Here is a 20,496-nt window from a genome sequence, read left to right on the forward strand (position 1 = left end):
AAGGCTCAGAGCCTATTATGACACGCGCAGCCAGCGTTCCATTGCCACATTCCATCTACTGCAGGCAGGATACCTGGCTGGCTGAATGTCGCTGAGAAGCTCACAGAGACCGCCATAAGCAACAGTTTAACAGAATGCCACAGACTAATCAACCAAACTTTTTGGGTTGGGTTCTCTTTTATAGTCTGCAGGCATTAAATGAAAGAAGTCAGTGTTCCAGCAGAAGGAGACAACGTTTCAGAAAAGGCATTGTAGCAAACCAAAAAAGAAATTTTAAGCGCAGCAGAGTAACCAGCGCACATACCTGTTAGCTCAGGTGAGTTTAAAAGGCTGCTGTTGATAACAAGGGCATTTGCTAAATAGATGGTGTGTGTGCAACAATATACTGAAAGGTCAATTATATTGTGCAGCTTATCTCACCACCTGTAGTTATTTAGGTGAAAGCTCCAAAATGCTTGCCTAATATGTCTGTTTATCCAAAAGGGTGTAAAAAGGGAGAGCTAGAAAGATAGCATTGCATCACATTACATGGCAATGCAATGCACAGTTGCTGAAGTTGAACCAAAATGAGCTTGTAATCTGGCTTCTGCAACTTTGAACATGAAAAATCCAATGAGGAGAAGAAAAGCAAAGCCAAAGAGTCCATCCCAAAATCCGACAAACAAGCAAAATGAACAAAAAACATTGAATTCAATTCTTTCTGATTTTAGAAACTGCATTAAAGAAGGGGTGCACCGGTCCTGGAGATACTGCAATACCAGGTCAATGCGTGGAGTGGACAGAGCAAGCTCTTTTTCCATCTCCCTGTTCTAAAAATCCATTTAATATATGGTCCCCAGATAGGGGACGTATCAGATATTAAACTGATAAGAACAGATTTTTTGATTGAAGCTGCATCCAAGGCACTGAAAAATGTGACCGAAGTCACACCAAAACAGCGCACGAGGTGAGGATTCATGTGGACCCTTCCCGGAGGAGAGGGTTCCCAATAAACCATCCCCATCCCTCCGAGCCAGAAGGCCACAGCGAGGGTCAGGGATCTCCGATGCTCTCCCTAGCCGAAGCCGGAGAAGAGCCGTTTTCGTGCTCCCAGCTTCCATCTAGGCTGCCACCCTAGTGGAGCTGGAGCCTGTGTTGGTTTCTCAGCCCAAAGCTGACCGGACCTCCGACCGGGTTTATAAAAATTCCCCTTCCTAGCCCGGAGGCCAGGAATAGGGGGGGTTGCTCAGAAAGTATGATTGGCAAAGGTGCGGCGTGCTACGAAGCCAAGTCTTTCTGGGGTTCCCAGTCCCAGTAAGCTTGGACTCCCACCAGGGCGCCTACTCCTGGGGCACATTGCTCCAAAGCCCTCACACTTACCCAGCCTAGTGACTTCGATCCTGGAGGGCCATGTTTTCCATCAGATAACTCTATGAGCCACCTGGCGTACTAACAAGTGCACCAAACCAGTGTGTAATATGCATCAATTTACTAGGGCAGCCCAAGGACAAAACTGCCTTTTCAAAAGATACTACACTTGATCTTAACAGATACTACACTTGATCTTAGCCAAAAGGCCGAGAAGCGATAACCAGAATTGGTTTCAAACTACGGAGCCACCCAAGGATCCTGAAAAGTCCATTTGTGGAGATGAGCTCCTGGACTCCCGTTAAGAAGACATGTTGTCAACCTCTAGATCCCTTACATGCCTGCACTTTTCGGCTTGCTGCTGCTGCAATCCACGCGTTTTAGATCTGCATAACTCCACCTCTTTAAACACAGCACCTTCACCCCCTGCTGTTCCCACCCGCCTCAACACCGTTGGAAGGGAGGAGAACCAATTAAGGCGGGGGGTGGGGTGGAACGAGCAGCTGTCTACCCTTAGCAGGAGGGCTCCTGATTACATACCTCTCCTGCTGCTGCTGCTGCTGGCTGTCCAGCAGCAGACTGAAGGTGGCTGCTGCTGTGCACAGGTATATAAAGGCTCAGAGCCTATTATGACACGCGCAGCCAGCGTTCCATTGCCACATTCCATCTACTGCAGGCAGGATACCTGGCTGGCTGAATGTCGCTGAGAAGCTCACAGAGACCGCCATAAGCAACAGTTTAACAGAATGCCACAGACTAATCAACCAAACTTTTTGGGTTGGGTTCTCTTTTATAGTCTGCAGGCATTAAATGAAAGAAGTCAGTGTTCCAGCAGAAGGAGACAACGTTTCAGAAAAGGCATTGTAGCAAACCAAAAAAGAAATTTTAAGCGCAGCAGAGTAACCAGCGCACATACCTGTTAGCTCAGGTGAGTTTAAAAGGCTGCTGTTGATAACAAGGGCATTTGCTAAATAGATGGTGTGTGTGCAACAATATACTGAAAGGTCAATTATATTGTGCAGCTTATCTCACCACCTGTAGTTATTTAGGTGAAAGCTCCAAAATGCTTGCCTAATATGTCTGTTTATCCAAAAGGAAGTAAAAAGGGAGAGCTAGAAAGATAGCATTGCATCACATTACATGGCAATGCAATGCACAGTTGCTGAAGTTGAACCAAAATGAGCTTGTAATCTGGCTTCTGCAACTTTGAACATGAAAAATCCAATGAGGAGAAGAAAAGCAAAGCCAAAGAGTCCATCCCAAAATCCGACAAACAAGCAAAATGAACAAAAAACATTGAATTCAATTCTTTCTGATTTTAGAAACTGCATTAAAGAAGGGGTGCACCGGTCCTGGAGATACTGCAATACCAGGTCAATGCGTGGAGTGGACAGAGCAAGCTCTTTTTCCATCTCCCTGTTCTAAAAATCCATTTAATATATGGTCCCCAGATAGGGGACGTATCAGATATTAAACTGATAAGAACAGATACTACACTTGATCTTAGCCAAAAGGCCGAGAAGCGATAACCAGAATTGGTTTCAAACTACGGAGCCACCCAAGGATCCTGAAAAGTCCATTTGTGGAGATGAGCTCCTGGACTCCCGTTAAGAAGACATGTTGTCAACCTCTAGATCCCTTACATGCCTGCACTTTTCGGCTTGCTGCTGCTGCAATCCACGCGTTTTAGATCTGCATAACTCCACCTCTTTAAACACAGCACCTTCACCCCCTGCTGTTCCCACCCGCCTCAACACCGTTGGAAGGGAGGAGAACCAATTAAGGCGGGGGGTGGGGTGGAACGAGCAGCTGTCTACCCTTAGCAGGAGGGCTCCTGATTACATACCTCTCCTGCTGCTGCTGCTGCTGGCTGTCCAGCAGCAGACTGAAGGTGGCTGCTGCTGTGCACAGGTATATAAAGGCTCAGAGCCTATTATGACACGCGCAGCCAGCGTTCCATTGCCACATTCCATCTACTGCAGGCAGGATACCTGGCTGGCTGAATGTCGCTGAGAAGCTCACAGAGACCGCCATAAGCAACAGTTTAACAGAATGCCACAGACTAATCAACCAAACTTTTTGGGTTGGGTTCTCTTTTATAGTCTGCAGGCATTAAATGAAAGAAGTCAGTGTTCCAGCAGAAGGAGACAACGTTTCAGAAAAGGCATTGTAGCAAACCAAAAAAGAAATTTTAAGCGCAGCAGAGTAACCAGCGCACATACCTGTTAGCTCAGGTGAGTTTAAAAGGCTGCTGTTGATAACAAGGGCATTTGCTAAATAGATGGTGTGTGTGCAACAATATACTGAAAGGTCAATTATATTGTGCAGCTTATCTCACCACCTGTAGTTATTTAGGTGAAAGCTCCAAAATGCTTGCCTAATATGTCTGTTTATCCAAAAGGAAGTAAAAAGGGAGAGCTAGAAAGATAGCATTGCATCACATTACATGGCAATGCAATGCACAGTTGCTGAAGTTGAACCAAAATGAGCTTGTAATCTGGCTTCTGCAACTTTGAACATGAAAAATCCAATGAGGAGAAGAAAAGCAAAGCCAAAGAGTCCATCCCAAAATCCGACAAACAAGCAAAATGAACAAAAAACATTGAATTCAATTCTTTCTGATTTTAGAAACTGCATTAAAGAAGGGGTGCACCGGTCCTGGAGATACTGCAATACCAGGTCAATGCGTGGAGTGGACAGAGCAAGCTCTTTTTCCATCTCCCTGTTCTAAAAATCCATTTAATATATGGTCCCCAGATAGGGGACGTATCAGATATTAAACTGATAAGAACAGATACTACACTTGATCTTAGCCAAAAGGCCGAGAAGCGATAACCAGAATTGGTTTCAAACTACGGAGCCACCCAAGGATCCTGAAAAGTCCATTTGTGGAGATGAGCTCCTGGACTCCCGTTAAGAAGACATGTTGTCAACCTCTAGATCCCTTACATGCCTGCACTTTTCGGCTTGCTGCTGCTGCAATCCACGCGTTTTAGATCTGCATAACTCCACCTCTTTAAACACAGCACCTTCACCCCCTGCTGTTCCCACCCGCCTCAACACCGTTGGAAGGGAGGAGAACCAATTAAGGCGGGGGGTGGGGTGGAACGAGCAGCTGTCTACCCTTAGCAGGAGGGCTCCTGATTACATACCTCTCCTGCTGCTGCTGCTGCTGGCTGTCCAGCAGCAGACTGAAGGTGGCTGCTGCTGTGCACAGGTATATAAAGGCTCAGAGCCTATTATGACACGCGCAGCCAGCGTTCCATTGCCACATTCCATCTACTGCAGGCAGGATACCTGGCTGGCTGAATGTCGCTGAGAAGCTCACAGAGACCGCCATAAGCAACAGTTTAACAGAATGCCACAGACTAATCAACCAAACTTTTTGGGTTGGGTTCTCTTTTATAGTCTGCAGGCATTAAATGAAAGAAGTCAGTGTTCCAGCAGAAGGAGACAACGTTTCAGAAAAGGCATTGTAGCAAACCAAAAAAGAAATTTTAAGCGCAGCAGAGTAACCAGCGCACATACCTGTTAGCTCAGGTGAGTTTAAAAGGCTGCTGTTGATAACAAGGGCATTTGCTAAATAGATGGTGTGTGTGCAACAATATACTGAAAGGTCAATTATATTGTGCAGCTTATCTCACCACCTGTAGTTATTTAGGTGAAAGCTCCAAAATGCTTGCCTAATATGTCTGTTTATCCAAAAGGAAGTAAAAAGGGAGAGCTAGAAAGATAGCATTGCATCACATTACATGGCAATGCAATGCACAGTTGCTGAAGTTGAACCAAAATGAGCTTGTAATCTGGCTTCTGCAACTTTGAACATGAAAAATCCAATGAGGAGAAGAAAAGCAAAGCCAAAGAGTCCATCCCAAAATCCGACAAACAAGCAAAATGAACAAAAAACATTGAATTCAATTCTTTCTGATTTTAGAAACTGCATTAAAGAAGGGGTGCAACGGTCCTGGAGATACTGCAATACCAGGTCAATGCGTGGAGTGGACAGAGCAAGCTCTTTTTCCATCTCCCTGTTCTAAAAATCCATTTAATATATGGTCCCCAGATAGGGGACGTATCAGATATTAAACTGATAAGAACAGATATTACACTTGATCTTAGCCAAAAGGCCGAGAAGCGATAACCAGAATTGGTTTCAAACTACGGAGCCACCCAAGGATCCTGAAAAGTCCATTTGTGGAGATGAGCTCCTGGACTCCCGTTAAGAAGACATGTTGTCAACCTCTAGATCCCTTACATGCCTGCACTTTTCGGCTTGCTGCTGCTGCAATCCACGCGTTTTAGATCTGCATAACTCCACCTCTTTAAACACAGCACCTTCACCCCCTGCTGTTCCAACCCGCCTCAACACCGTTGGAAGGGAGGAGAACCAATTAAGGCGGGGGGTGGGGTGGAACGAGCAGCTGTCTACCCTTAGCAGGAGGGCTCCTGATTACATACCTCTCCTGCTGCTGCTGCTGCTGGCTGTCCAGCAGCAGACTGAAGGTGGCTGCTGCTGTGCACAGGTATATAAAGGCTCAGAGCCTATTATGACTAGAGATGAGCGGTGTTCGACTAGAACTGTTCGCCAATCTCAAATTCGAGCTGTTTTGGGCGGTGTTCGAGTTGTTCGACGAACCCGAACGATTTGCAAAAAATTCGGCTGTTCGAGGTTATGTTCGATAACTGTTCGTGCACCAAAAGCGTGTCCTGCATGTCTGGCGCTATTTAGAGCACCAATCATGCAGGGATTGTCTGCCACTCACTGTAATGCCACAGCCATGGTGGTTGTGGCATTACAGTGATTGCCCAAATCGATGGGAACAGTGCCAACAGTGAAACATGAAAAGCCGGCAATTCAGCAGCGGCATACACCTGTACCCGACAATTTAGAACCGAAAGAATAGAGCTTCACACATAGATTAGATAGATATAAACATGTCAGCCACATATATAAGAAGTACAGTGAAAGTGCTGCTTACTGTACTTGTCATTTAGCGTAAAGGATTTATCAAAAAAAATAATAGTGTTTTCATGCACCGTCTCTTTAAAAAAGCCGGCCGGCAATTCAGCAGCGGTACCCGACAATTTAGAATAGAAAGAATAGAGAATCACACATAGATTAGATAGATAGAAACATGTCAGTCACATATATATGAAGTACAGTGACAGTGCTGCTTACTGTACTTGTCATTTAGCGTAAAGGATTTATCAAAAAAAATAATAGTGTTTTCATGCACTGTCTCTTTAAAAAAGCCGGCCGGCAATTCAGCAGCTGTACCCGACAATTTAGAACAGAAAGATAGAGCATCACACATAGATTAGATAGATAGAAACAAGTCAGTCACATATATATGAAGTACAGTGATAGTGTTGGTTACTGTACTTGTCATTTAGTATTAAAACAAAGGATTTATTATTAAAAAAATTGGCGTGGGGTTCCCCTTAATTTTAGGCTCTAGCGGAGGTTAAGCAGACGGCTGGGGCAGATGTTTGAAGCCTGGGAAGGGGGTAATACCCACGGAGCTTCCCAGGCTACTAATATCAGCCCCCAGCTGAATACATAGCCTTTACTAGCTATTAAAATGGGGGACCCCCCGAAAAAAATGACGTGGGGTCCCCCCTAATTTAATAGCTAGCAAAGGCTAGGCAGACAGCTGGGGGCTGATATTAATAGCCCAGGAAGGGAGCCATGAATATTGGCCCCCTCCCAGGCTAGAAACACCAGCCGTCAGCCGCCCCAGAAATGGCGCATTCATAGGATGCGCCAATTCTGGCACTTAGCCTCGCTCTTCCACGCTGCCCTGGTGCGGTGGCAGGGGGTAATAGGGTTGGGGTTGATGTCAGCTTATAATGCCAGCTGACATCAAGCCCAGGTTAGTAATGGAGAGGCGTCTATAAGACACCCCCATTACTAACCCCATAGTCAAAGTTAAAAAAAACACAAACACCCAGAATAAAGTCCTTTAATTGAAATAAAGACACAATCCTTTATTGTTCTAAATTAAACCATACTTACCGTCACGCCCATTCCAGCTGAAGCCAACGATCTCCTGCAATAAAAGAAAAATAATAAAGCAACCTCATCCTTACCTTTCCATGGTTCCCACGACAGCTTCAGCTCTGCTACATCGAGATGACAGGCTGGACCGCAGCAGAACGCTGCCATCCAGCCTCTCATCCCGCAGACACTGAGAAGCGCAGGCTTGCTTGCGCTGCTCAGCGTCTCTCTGTGACGACATCCAGATGAGCCGAGTTCATGTCCAATGAACTCGGCTCACCTCATGCACGTCACTGACAGCGTGGGAAAATTCTCACGCTGAAGCGGTGAGTGCAGGAGAATTCTCCCACGCTGTCAGTGACGTGCATAAGGTGAGCTCATGTCCAATGAACTCAGCTCACCTCCTGCTCGTCACTGACAGCGTGGGAGAATTCTCCTGCACTCAGCGCTTCAGTGTGAGAATTCTCCCACGCTGAAGCGCTGAGTGCAGGAGAATTTTCCCACGCTGTCAGTGACGTGCATGAGGTGAGCCGAGTTCATTGGACATTAACTCGGCTCATCTGGATGCCCTCACAGAGAGACACTGTGGAGCGCAAGCAAGCCTGCGCTTCTCAGTGTCTGCGGGATGACAGGCTGGATGGCAGCGTTCTGCTGCGGTCCAGCCTGTCATCTCGATGTAGCAGAGCTGAAGCTGTCATGGGAACCATGGAAAGGTAAGGATGATGTTGCTTTATTATTTTTCTTTTATTTCAGGAGATCGTTGGCTTCAGCTGGAATGGGCGTGATGGTAAGTATGGTTTAATTTAGAACAATAAAGAATTGTGTGTTTATTTCAATTAAAGGACTTTTTTCTGGGTGTTGTGTTTTTTTTAAATACTTTACTAGAAATTCATGGTGTTCATGTCTAATATTGGCGTGACCCCATGAATTTCGGGCTTAGGGCCAGCTGATAATGCCAAGCTGGCCCTAACCCCTTTATTACCCAGTGAGCCACCGCATCAGGGCCCTGGATGAGTTGGGTACAGCGCCAGAAGATGGCGCTTCTATGAACGCGCCATTTTCCGGGGTGGCTGCGGACTGCAATTTGCAGCGGGGGTGGCCCAGAAAGCTTGGGTCTCCCTGCGCTGCGGATTCCAGCCCCCAGCTGCCTAGTTGTACCTGGCTGGACACAAAAACAGGGCGAAGCCCCACGTCAATTTTCTTTAAATTATTTCATGAAATAATTAAGAAAAAAAGGGCTTCCCTATATTGTTGTGTCCGGCCAGGTACAAATAGGCAGCTGGTGGTTGGGGGCAGCCCGTTCCTGCCTGCTGTACCTGGCTGGACACAAATATAGTGCGAAGCCCCACGTCAATTTTTTTTAAATTATTTCATGAATTTCCTGAAATAATTTAAAAAAATTGAAGTGGGGCTTCGCACTATATTTGTGTCCAGCCAGGTACAGCAGGCAGGAACGGGCTGCCCCCATCCACCAGCTGCCTATTTGTACCTGGCCGGACACAACAATATAGGGAAGCCCTTTTTTTCTTAATTATTTCATGAATTTCATGAAATAATTAAAAAAAAAGTACGTGGGGCTTCGCCCTATTTTTGTGTCCAGCCAGGTACAACTAGGCAGCTGGGGGCTGGAATCTGCAGCGCAGGGAGGCCCAAGCTTTCTGGGCCCCCCCCCGCTACAAATTGCAGTCCGCAGCCACCCCGGAAAATGGCGCGTTCATAGAAGCGCCATCTTCTGGCGCTGTACCCAACTCATCCAGGGCCCTGGTGCGGTGGCTCACTGGGTAATAAAGGGGTTAGGGCCAGCTTGGTATTATCAGCTGGCCCCAAGCCCAAAATTCATGGGGTCACGCCAGTATTAGACATGACCGCCATGAATTTCTAGTAAAGTATTTAAAAAAAACACAACACCCAGAATAAAGTCCTTTAATTGAAATAAAGACACAATTCTTTATTGTTCTAAATTAAACCATACTTACCATCACACCCATTCCAGCTGAAGCCAACGATCTCCTGCAATAAAAGAAAAATAATAAACCAACCTCATCCTTACCTTTCCATGGTTCCCACGACAGCTTCAGCTCTGCTACATCGAGATGACTGGCTGGACCGCAGCAGAACGCTGCCATCCAGTCTGTCATCCCGCAGACACTGAGAAGCGCAGGCATGCTTGCGCTCCTCACTGTCTCGCTGTGACGGCATAAAGATGAGCCGAGGTCATGTCCAATGAACTCGGCTCACCTCATGCACGTCACTGACAGCGTGGGAAAATTCTCACGCTGAAGTGCTGAGTGCAGGAGAATTCTCCCACGCTGTCAGTGATGTGCATGAGGTGAGCTCATGTCCAATGAACTCAGCTCACCTCCTGCAGGTCACTGACAGCGTGGGAAAATTCTCCTGCACTCACCGCTTCAGTGTGAGAATTTTCCCACGCTGTCAGTGACGTGCATGAGGTGTGCCGAGTTCATTGGACATGAACTCGGCTCATCTGGATGTCGTCACAGAGAGACGCTGAGCAGCGCAAGCAAGCCTGCGCTTCTCAGTGTCTGCGGGATGACAGGCTGGATGGCGGCGTTCTGCTGCGGTCCAGCCTGTCATCTCGATGTAGCAGAGCTGAAGCTGTCGTGGGAACCATGGAAAGGTAAGGATGAGGTTGCTTTATTATTTTTCTTTTATTGCAGGAGATCGTTGGCTTCAGCTGGAATGGGCGTGATGGTAAGTATGGTTTAATTTAGAACAATAAAGGATTGTGTCTTTATTTCAATTAAAGGACTTTATTCTGGGTGTTTGTGTTTTTTTTAACTTTGACTATGGGGTTAGTAATGGGGGTGTCTTATAGACGCCTCTCCATTACTAACCTGGGCTTGATGTCAGCTGGCATTATAAGCTGACATCAACCCCAACCCTATTACCCCCTGCCACCGCACCAGGGCAGCGTGGAAGAGCGAGGCTAAGTGCCAGAATTGGCGCATCCTATGAATGCGCCATTTCTGGGGCGGCTGACGGCTGGTGTTTCTAGCCTGGGAGGGGGCCAATATTCATGGCTCCCTTCCTGGGCTATTAATATCAGCCCCCAGCTGTCTGCCTAGCCTTTGCTAGCTATTAAATTAGGGGGGACCCCACGTCATTTTTTGGGGGGGGTCCCCCATTTTAATAGCTAGTAAAGGCTATGTATTCAGCTGGGGGCTGATATTAGTAGCCTGGGAAGCTCCGTGGGTATTACCCCCTTCCCAGGCTTCAAACATCTGCCCCAGCCGTCTGCTTAACCTCCGCTAGAGCCTAAAATTAAGGGGAACCCCACGCCAATTTTTTTAATAATAAATCCTTTATTTTAATACTAAATGACAAGTACAGTAACCAACACTATCACTGTACTTCATATATATGTGACTGACATGTTTCTATCTATCTAATCTATGTGTGATGCTCTATCTTTCTGTTCTAAATTGTCGGGTACCGCTGCTGAATTGCCGGCCGGCTTTTTTAAAGAGACAGTGCATGAAAACACTATTATTTTTTTAAATAAATCCTTTACACTAAATGACAAGTACAGTAAGCAACACTATCACTGTACTTATTATATATGTGACTGACATGTTTCTATCTATCTAATCTATGTGTGAAGCTCTATTCTTTCTGTTCTAAATTGTCGGGTACCGCTGCTGAATTGCCGGCCGGCTTTTTTAAAGAGACAGTGCATGAAAACACTATTATTTTTTTAAATAAATCCTTTACACTAAATGACAAGTACAGTAAGCAACACTATCACTGTACTTATTATATATGTGACTGACATGTTTCTATCTATCTAATCTATGTGTGAAGCTCTATTCTTTCTGTTCTAAATTGTCGGGTACCGCTGCTGAATTGCCGGCCGGCTTTTTTAAAGAGACGGTGCATGAAAACACTAATATTTTTTTTAATAAATCCTTTACACTAAATGACAAGTACAGTAACCAACACTGTCACTGTGATTCTTATATGTGTGACTGACATGTTTCTATCTATCTAATCTATGTGTGATGCTCTATTCCTTCTTGTCTAAATTGTCGGGTACCGGTGTATGCCGCTGCTGAGTTTGCCGGCCGGCTTTTTTAAACAGAGTGTCTTCTGAGCAGTTTGTCAGCTTTTGGACACCTTTGCAGGTGTTTTCTATGTGTTTCTATGTGTTTTTGTTTGCCTGCCATTGGTTTTAACGGTGTTCGACGGTGTTCTAAGGTGTTCGACGAACAGTTCAACGAACAGTTCCTCGAACATCCCGGTGTTCGACGAACCGAACCGAACCCGAACACTACGGGGGTGGCTCAACACTAATTATGACACGCGCAGCCAGCGTTCCATTGCCACATTCCATCTACTGCAGGCAGGATACCTGGCTGGCTGAATGTCGCTGAGAAGCTCACAGAGACCGCCATAAGCAACAGTTTAACAGAATGCCACAGACTAATCAACCAAACTTTTTGGGTTGGGTTCTCTTTTATAGTCTGCAGGCATTAAATGAAAGAAGTCAGTGTTCCAGCAGAAGGAGACAACGTTTCAGAAAAGGCATTGTAGCAAACCAAAATAGAAATTTTAAGCGCAGCAGAGTAACCAGCGCACATACCTGTTAGCTCAGGTGAGTTTAAAAGGCTGCTGTTGATAACAAGGGCATTTGCTAAATAGATGGTGTGTGTGCAACAATATACTGAAAGGTCAATTATATTGTGCAGCTTATCTCACCACCTGTAGTTATTTAGGTGAAAGCTCCAAAATGCTTGCCTAATATGTCTGTTTATCCAAAAGGAAGTAAAAAGGGAGAGCTAGAAAGATAGCATTGCATCACATTACATGGCAATGCAATGCACAGTTGCTGAAGTTGAACCAAAATGAGCTTGTAATCTGGCTTCTGCAACTTTGAACATGAAAAATCCAATGAGGAGAAGAAAAGCAAAGCCAAAGAGTCCATCCCAAAATCCGACAAACAAGCAAAATGAACAAAAAACATTGAATTCAATTCTTTCTGATTTTAGAAACTGCATTAAAGAAGGGGTGCACCGGTCCTGGAGATACTGCAATACCAGGTCAATGCGTGGAGTGGACAGAGCAAGCTCTTTTTCCATCTCCCTGTTCTAAAAATCCATTTAATATATGGTCCCCAGATAGGGGACGTATCAGATATTAAACTGATAAGAACAGATTTTTTTTTTTTTTTTTTTTTACAAAACCATTCAGGTTTAAAACAATAATGCAGAATAAAAGGTCGTCTCCTCATCTGAAAAAAACAACCATTCCACAATCATTTATCGTTTAAAACTCATCATGATGGTTTCTTTTATTATCCAGTTAAATTGAAAAAATGCAATATACACATCAGAAAAAAACAAAATTACAGACTAATTATATGTTTCCATTTCCGGAATTTCCATACTCCCTCTGCATCCATCCCACCTTTCATATCACATTTATAATAGAAATATAACTTCTCAAGGACCATTTTAACACAATCATCCACCTCAAAACGCTCATTTTTAAACACATACAAGTTCCGGCAATTCCACAAAACCTCCTTCACACAAGCCAAAAACAGCCACAAAATCCTATCCTTTTCACGGTTTAACATGCATAACCCAAACATGACAATTTCAAAATTCAAACGTTTCACCCCAGTCAATTCCATACATAACCCACCCAATTTAGACCAAACATCCTTCGCAAACCTACATGACCATAGAACATGATGGACCTCTTCATTACACCCACACCGCTCTCTCGGACACCTTTCAGACACCGCCAACCCTTTCCTTTTTTGTACACTCCTCACAGGTAAAATCCCATGCAAAGACATCCAAACTAAATCTTTCTGTTTGTTAGACATATCATGTTTGACCAGCTTACACCAGACATCCTCCGCTTCAGCTGACCTTAACCCATTAATTTCACACATCCTATTATCCGCACACATCCTTTTCACCATGCTTTTATTCTTCAGAAAACTCACCATCTGAACTTTCTCAAGATGAAATTTTTTGATAAAACATTCCAATTGTAAGTACCAATAAGGGCATACATAAGCAGTAGGTTTACAGTTATCATAATTCATCCATTTTAACCGATGGAAGACGGAGCCTCCAAGGTATCTACACATACATGCAGCCTTGGATTGCTTTAATAAAAGTCCTGCAAAAAAACTAATACAATTCAGACCAATAAAAGTCTCGATGTTAGGGAATCCTAGGCCACCATTCCTTTTACACCTATGAAGAAATTCCCTCTTGGCCTTCTCTATATTACTGCCCCAAAGGAACACAAAAAGTAATCTATTAATCTTCTTCAAAACTCCAACAGATGGGGGAAAAATCAAAGCTACATAAATAAGCATAGGGAGAATGATACTTTTAATGATTAAAATTTTCCCAGTAAAGGACAGATCACGCAGACGCCATAATTCCAATTTCCTTGCAATTTTACCACCCAGATCCTCCCAACTCTTGTCCCCTTTTAAACTCTCATCCAGACACACCCCCAACACTTTAATCCCCCCTTCCACACATTCCATATCTGCATCACTCACTTTTTTACTACTAAAAAATCCCTTAACCTTACTTTTTCCCAATTTATTTTGAAAGCAGAGGCCACACAAAAACATTGGACTAACCATTTAACCCTTGCGACATCACTCTCAGAATCACACAACACACACACATCATCCATATAACCAATCACTTTAATAGCCTTACCATCACAGCCAGGGATCAAAAACCCCTTTAAAACTGTATCCCTTCTAATAAGCTGGAGAAGAGGCTCCATCACACAAATAAACATGATTGGAGAAAGCGGGCATCCCTGCCTCACCCCTGACAATATTTCAAAAGACTCAGATAAAAAACCATTCACCTGCACCACACTTCTAGCACCCTCATACATTCCCATAATCAATCTAACCAAGCGCTCTGGAAAGCCCATCTTCAACAACACATTAAACAAAAACACATGAGCCACACAATCAAAGGCCTTTTCAAAGTCAAGCGCACATACAATCACACCTTTCTTTCTACTCTTACAATCCTCTAGCACATCCCTCACCAGACAAATGTTCTCTTGTATCCTCCGTTCAGGCACTGCACACACTTGTTCCTCCTCAATCACAGATGCTATCACTTCTCTCATACGACAAGCCAAAATTTTCGCAAAAATCTTATAATCAGCATTAAGCAGCGTAATTGGTCTCCAGTTGGCTAGCCTCTTTCTATCACCTTTTTTAAACAATAACACAACCAAACCTCCCTTCATACACTCAGGCATACTCACTCCGGCAAACAAGGATTTCATGACTTCAAACAGATCCTGAGAAACAACGTCCCAATATTTTGCATAAAAATCACATGGGATTCCATCCTGCCCAGGGGATTTGTTCTTCGGAGACTTGGAGATCACACCCAACAATTCTTTCTCTGTTAAATCATCCATCAAAGCCTGACTTTCACTTTCTGTAACAAAATTTCCAAGTACCTGCAAAAACTCATTCTCGTTCCCCAAATCACACTTTTTCTCCCCATACAAGCCTTTATAAAAATTAACCACTTCCTTGATCACTCCCTCACCATGTACCTCATCACCCTTATCATTCGCTAACACATGCATATCCCGTTTCCAACAACCACACATTTTCTTAAAAAAGAAGCGCGTACATTTCTCATTCTGTTCCCTAAACTTCACTCTCGACCGGAATATGATTTCCTTTCCTCGTCCAAACATCCAATCACCCATTTCGTTCTTCATTTTAACCAACTCACTTTTAACATCTATACCCATAGCTCTACATTCATGCAAAAAGGAAATCCTCCTATTTATTTGTGTATATAATAATCTCTTCTTTTTAGCCTTAATATAGCCAATTTTCCTGAAAAAATCCCTAATTCTAACCTTGACCCACACCCACCATTCCAAGATATTGCAAAAATCCCTTTTCCTCCTCACCCAACAATGGTATTTTTTTGAAAAACACCTGAAAACTTGCTTGTCATCCAGAACACTCACATTCATCCGCCACCTCCCTTTGCCATAGAAAAAAACATCCACCTCAAACACCCCAAGCAAACACTCATGATCAGAGAAGCAAACTTTCTCTTGGGAATACTTAACACATTTAACTGCCGGTGAGGAAACAAAAAAATAGTCCAGTCTAGACTCGGCATGGCCATCATCTGAATGATATGTAAAAGGTCCCGGCTTCTCCGACACAGCATCCCTAAGGGAGAAGTCTTTAGTCATTTGGTTCCATAGATTACCTGTAACATCCACTTTAGATTGCCATGAACCTGCCCTTGCTTCTTTTGAAAAAATACAGTTAAAGTCACCAATAACAAAAACAGGCAACTTGCCATGCAAAAAAAAAGTCAATTTTTTGAAGAGTGATAAGCGCTCATTTTTATCCACATTTGCATATATGCAAATTAGTTTAAAGTCCCAACCAAGGTATGATAGAGTGATACAAGCACATCTTCCTTCCAGAATAATAGTTTTCTGTTTTAAGCGAATGTCTCTGTTTTGGATAAGGATTCCAATGCCATCATTTCTGTTAGTATTAGAAAAGGACCACACTGCCTCCCCATACAGCCACTCATTTTGTTTAGGAAATTTAGATAAACCACATTCTTGAACACATATAATGTCACAGCCCTTAGATGCCAAATAGTCCAGAACAGTGGCACGCTTTGTCGCTGATGCAAACATACGTACATTCTGGGAGATTATTTTCAGCCGCAGGACCATAGGTGTCAATGCAGGTTATGGAGACCGGGAAGACCAGAAAAGGAAATCAACATGTCTCAGGCCACCTCAGAAAATTCAAATAGGCTCTCCAAGCCTGCCACATCCTTTTCCTCTAAGAAACCTTCACTAGGTGATATGGGAGTGGCCTTATAAGGTTCATTCAAATGTGAGTCCTCCCCAGAGTCAGATAGGACGGAAAAAGGGTTGTGAGACTCAAAAGACTCAAATTTCTTCTTTTGTAACCTCTTTACAGTTTTACCAGTCTTCTTCTGTTTGGCCAAGGCTTTACAAACGATGGCAGCATTTTCAGCTGAAGGCATCCTGGCAGCCTCTATTTCCTCTGGAGAAACTGACCACTGTATGTCAACGGAAGTTGGGGCAGACATCTCCTCAGAGCTTTCCACCTCCTCAATTACCTCACTGAGAGCCGTCTCAGCCCCTGACCCAGAAGGCAACTCTACAGGTGGTGCCACACCCACGTCAGGCTGCACCTGGTCTCCAAGATTTCCCTCTACAGTGATATCATGCACCTCAGCCACAGTGGGAATAAAATCCACCACTTCCTCCACCATTGTAGTAGTTTCAGGAACAACACGAGGGATTTCAGTAGGGCCCTCCTGTGCCTGAGGAGCCCCCTGTCTCTCCCCCCATGTCCTACGTCTCTCAGTATTAAGACGCGCCAAAAAAACCTGACGGCTAACATTAGGACATGATCTACAAGTGTGGCCATTTTCACCACATAAGTCACATATTGCAGGATAGGGACATTCAAAGGCTTCATGCCCTGATTTTTTACAATTCCTACAAGTTACATCAGAGGTACATTCCGCAGCTATATGGCCATAACAAAAACATTTCCTACAAAAAGAGGGCTGACCAGGATAATGTAGGAATCCTCTATTTCCTCCAATGGAGAAATTTGCAGGTGGGTGCATGGTTCCACCAATACCCTCAGGGTCAGATTTGAAACGAGCCCAAAATTTCACATTCCCATTGAAAACAGCAAAAATATTCTTTTGCATGATTCCCCCCCTTATTACTGAGCAATACCGTGATAAGAAAGCTCTAATCAAAGGGATCTCCACAAACGGGTTATACATGTGTACAGTAATGGGCCTTTCAATATTAGAAAACAAAGGCTTAGGGATTATAAATTGTAAATACTCATGATGTCTTTTCTCTTTTAAACGCTGAAAGAAAGTCAAACAGTCTGCTTCCAAGTAGAAAGAAATGTCATAATTACCAGCTTTAGGAAACTCCTGGATACAAAAAATCTTCTCCAGTTTAAATCCCGTCAATTCCATCACTATATTCCGGACAATAAATTCCAAGCCGATGTTATGTCTGTGGTCCTCAATAACCTCCAATCGCACGGTATTCTTTACAGCCGCCATTGTAATGCCCAAGGCACGGATCGCTTTCTCCACCACACGAGCCGAAAATACGCACCCCTCAGCCCAGACCGAGGCAAACACCCCGATCTGAGCCAAAAGGCCGAGAAGCGATAACCAGAATTGGTTTCAAACTACGGAGCCACCCAAGGATCCTGAAAAGTCCATTTGTGGAGATGAGCTCCTGGACTCCCGTTAAGAAGACATGTTGTCAACCTCTAGATCCCTTACATGCCTGCACTTTTCGGCTTGCTGCTGCTGCAATCCACGCGTTTTAGATCTGCATAACTCCACCTCTTTAAACACAGCACCTTCACCCCCTGCTGTTCCCACCCGCCTCAACACCGTTGGAAGGGAGGAGAACCAATTAAGGCGGGGGGTGGGGTGGAACGAGCAGCTGTCTACCCTTAGCAGGAGGGCTCCTGATTACATACCTCTCCTGCTGCTGCTGCTGCTGGCTGTCCAGCAGCAGACTGAAGGTGGCTGCTGCTGTGCACAGGTATATAAAGGCTCAGAGCCTATTATGACACGCGCAGCCAGCGTTCCATTGCCACATTCCATCTACTGCAGGCAGGATACCTGGCTGGCTGAATGTCGCTGAGAAGCTCACAGAGACCGCCATAAGCAACAGTTTAACAGAATGCCACAGACTAATCAACCAAACTTTTTGGGTTGGGTTCTCTTTTATAGTCTGCAGGCATTAAATGAAAGAAGTCAGTGTTCCAGCAGAAGGAGACAACGTTTCAGAAAAGGCATTGTAGCAAACCAAAAAAGAAATTTTAAGCGCAGCAGAGTAACCAGCGCACATACCTGTTAGCTCAGGTGAGTTTAAAAGGCTGCTGTTGATAACAAGGGCATTTGCTAAATAGATGGTGTGTGTGCAACAATATACTGAAAGGTCAATTATATTGTGCAGCTTATCTCACCACCTGTAGTTATTTAGGTGAAAGCTCCAAAATGCTTGCCTAATATGTCTGTTTATCCAAAAGGAAGTAAAAAGGGAGAGCTAGAAAGATAGCATTGCATCACATTACATGGCAATGCAATGCACAGTTGCTGAAGTTGAACCAAAATGAGCTTGTAATCTGGCTTCTGCAACTTTGAACATGAAAAATCCAATGAGGAGAAGAAAAGCAAAGCCAAAGAGTCCATCCCAAAATCCGACAAACAAGCAAAATGAACAAAAAACATTGAATTCAATTCTTTCTGATTTTAGAAACTGCATTAAAGAAGGGGTGCACCGGTCCTGGAGATACTGCAATACCAGGTCAATGCGTGGAGTGGACAGAGCAAGCTCTTTTTCCATCTCCCTGTTCTAAAAATCCATTTAATATATGGTCCCCAGATAGGGGACGTATCAGATATTAAACTGATAAGAACAGATACTACACTTGATCTTAGCCAAAAGGCCGAGAAGCGATAACCAGAATTGGTTTCAAACTACGGAGCCACCCAAGGATCCTGAAAAGTCCATTTGTGGAGATGAGCTCCTGGACTCCCGTTAAGAAGACATGTTGTCAACCTCTAGATCCCTTACATGCCTGCACTTTTCGGCTTGCTGCTGCTGCAATCCACGCGTTTTAGATCTGCATAACTCCACCTCTTTAAACACAGCACCTTCACCCCCTGCTGTTCCCACCCGCCTCAACACCGTTGGAAGGGAGGAGAACCAATTAAGGCGGGGGGTGGGGTGGAACGAGCAGCTGTCTACCCTTAGCAGGAGGGCTCCTGATTACATACCTCTCCTGCTGCTGCTGCTGCTGGCTGTCCAGCAGCAGACTGAAGGTGGCTGCTGCTGTGCACAGGTATATAAAGGCTCAGAGCCTATTATGACACGCGCAGCCAGCGTTCCATTGCCACATTCCATCTACTGCAGGCAGGATACCTGGCTGGCTGAATGTCGCTGAGAAGCTCACAGAGACCGCCATAAGCAACAGTTTAACAGAATGCCACAGACTAATCAACCAAACTTTTTGGGTTGGGTTCTCTTTTATAGTCTGCAGGCATTAAATGAAAGAAGTCAGTGTTCCAGCAGAAGGAGACAACGTTTCAGAAAAGGCATTGTAGCAAACCAAAAAAGAAATTTTAAGCGCAGCAGAGTAACCAGCGCACATACCTGTTAGCTCAGGTGAGTTTAAAAGGCTGCTGTTGATAACAAGGGCATTTGCTAAATAGATGGTGTGTGTGCAACAATATACTGAAAGGTCAATTATATTGTGCAGCTTATCTCACCACCTGTAGTTATTTAGGTGAAAGCTCCAAAATGCTTGCCTAATATGTCTGTTTATCCAAAAGGAAGTAAAAAGGGAGAGCTAGAAAGATAGCATTGCATCACATTACATGGCAATGCAATGCACAGTTGCTGAAGTTGAACCAAAATGAGCTTGTAATCTGGCTTCTGCAACTTTGAACATGAAAAATCCAATGAGGAGAAGAAAAGCAAAGCCAAAGAGTCCATCCCAAAATCCGACAAACAAGCAAAATGAACAAAAAACATTGAATTCAATTCTTTCTGATTTTAGAAACTGCATTAAAGAAGGGGTGCACCGGTCCTGGAGATACTGCAATACCAGGTCAATGCGTGGAGTGGACAGAGCAAGCTCTTTTTCCATCTCCCTGTTCTAAAAATCCATTTAATATATGGTCCCCAGATAGGGGACGTATCAGATATTAAACTGATAAGAACAGATACTACACTTGATCTTAGCCAAAAGGCCGAGAAGCGATAACCAGAATTGGTTTCAAACTACGGAGCCACCCAAGGATCCTGAAAAGTCCATTTGTGGAGATGAGCTCCTGGACTCCCGTTAAGAAGACATGTTGTCAACCTCTAGATCCCTTACATGCCTGCACTTTTCGGCTTGCTGCTGCTGCAATCCACGCGTTTTAGATCTGCATAACTCCACCTCTTTAAACACAGCACCTTCACCCCCTGCTGTTCCCACCCGCCTCAACACCGTTGGAAGGGAGGAGAACCAATTAAGGCGGGGGGTGGGGTGGAACGAGCAGCTG

General features: G+C 44.4%; 6 non-coding genes and 2 pseudogenes across 6 annotated transcripts; all 8 read right to left on the minus strand.

The window, feature by feature from the left end:
• Positions 1-724: 724 nt before the first annotated feature.
• Positions 725-906, minus strand: LOC141227117 (U2 spliceosomal RNA). The gene has a single exon (XR_012294225.1). It is a non-coding gene; the product is annotated as a U2 spliceosomal RNA (small nuclear RNA).
• A 524-nt stretch (positions 907-1,430) lies between these two features.
• Positions 1,431-1,568, minus strand: LOC141227285 (U2 spliceosomal RNA; annotated as a pseudogene).
• A 1,115-nt stretch (positions 1,569-2,683) lies between these two features.
• Positions 2,684-2,874, minus strand: LOC141227553 (U2 spliceosomal RNA). The gene has a single exon (XR_012294543.1). It is a non-coding gene; the product is annotated as a U2 spliceosomal RNA (small nuclear RNA).
• Positions 2,875-3,989: 1,115 nt separating this feature from the next.
• On the minus strand, positions 3,990-4,180 carry LOC141227554 (U2 spliceosomal RNA). The gene has a single exon (XR_012294544.1). It is a non-coding gene; the product is annotated as a U2 spliceosomal RNA (small nuclear RNA).
• A 1,115-nt stretch (positions 4,181-5,295) lies between these two features.
• Positions 5,296-5,486, minus strand: LOC141227096 (U2 spliceosomal RNA). The gene has a single exon (XR_012294205.1). It is a non-coding gene; the product is annotated as a U2 spliceosomal RNA (small nuclear RNA).
• A 6,879-nt stretch (positions 5,487-12,365) lies between these two features.
• Positions 12,366-12,568, minus strand: LOC141227192 (U2 spliceosomal RNA; annotated as a pseudogene).
• Positions 12,569-18,714: 6,146 nt separating this feature from the next.
• LOC141227555 (U2 spliceosomal RNA) lies at positions 18,715-18,905 on the minus strand. The gene has a single exon (XR_012294545.1). It is a non-coding gene; the product is annotated as a U2 spliceosomal RNA (small nuclear RNA).
• A 1,115-nt stretch (positions 18,906-20,020) lies between these two features.
• LOC141227556 (U2 spliceosomal RNA) lies at positions 20,021-20,211 on the minus strand. The gene has a single exon (XR_012294546.1). It is a non-coding gene; the product is annotated as a U2 spliceosomal RNA (small nuclear RNA).
• Positions 20,212-20,496: the final 285 nt, after the last annotated feature.

The sequence above is a fragment of the Phyllobates terribilis genome, unplaced genomic scaffold (genome assembly GCF_046119375.1).
Source record: "Phyllobates terribilis strain yellow unplaced genomic scaffold, ASM4611937v1 Scaffold_416__1_contigs__length_1633014, whole genome shotgun sequence".
Taxonomy (NCBI): Eukaryota; Metazoa; Chordata; class Amphibia; order Anura; family Dendrobatidae; genus Phyllobates; species Phyllobates terribilis.